Source organism: Tupaia chinensis, unplaced genomic scaffold, assembly GCF_000334495.1.
Source record: "Tupaia chinensis unplaced genomic scaffold, TupChi_1.0 Scaffold000532_1, whole genome shotgun sequence".
Lineage (NCBI taxonomy): Eukaryota > Metazoa > Chordata > Mammalia > Scandentia > Tupaiidae > Tupaia > Tupaia belangeri.
Genome location: NW_006160045.1, coordinates 8,544,326 through 8,544,664, shown reverse-complemented (window position 1 = coordinate 8,544,664; position 339 = coordinate 8,544,326). Strand labels below are relative to the sequence as shown.

General features: G+C 55.5%; 1 protein-coding gene across 5 annotated transcripts in view; it reads left to right on the top strand.

Annotated features, from left to right (window-relative positions):
* EPHX1 (epoxide hydrolase 1) overlaps positions 1-339 on the top strand; it is a 40,885-nt gene that overhangs the window by 11,247 nt on the left and 29,299 nt on the right. The gene's annotated exons all lie outside the window — the stretch shown is intronic.

Genomic DNA, 339 nt, shown 5'->3' with positions numbered 1-339 from the left:
CTGCTCTCTGCAGGAGGTGAGTTCACCAGGGTGTAGGCAGAGAGAGGCTCTGGGATTCTCTGTCACCTGTTACCTTGGAGATGGCATTGTCTCTTTGTCTTTCCTCTTGACCAGGTAGAAAGGCTACAGTCCTCTCAGCCTCAGCATAAGCGTTCACTCAACAACTGCTGCTGGGACTCCCACACCTGCCGGAGCTGAGCTGGGTTCTCACTGGGCGGGACAGAGAGCCCAGGCTTCTGAGAGCTCTTACTCCAGTCTGAGCAGGGTTCTCAGAGCGTGTGCCTACGTGAACTCCTGCATCACCTGGGAGTGTGCTGGAAATGGAGACTTTCCAGACCT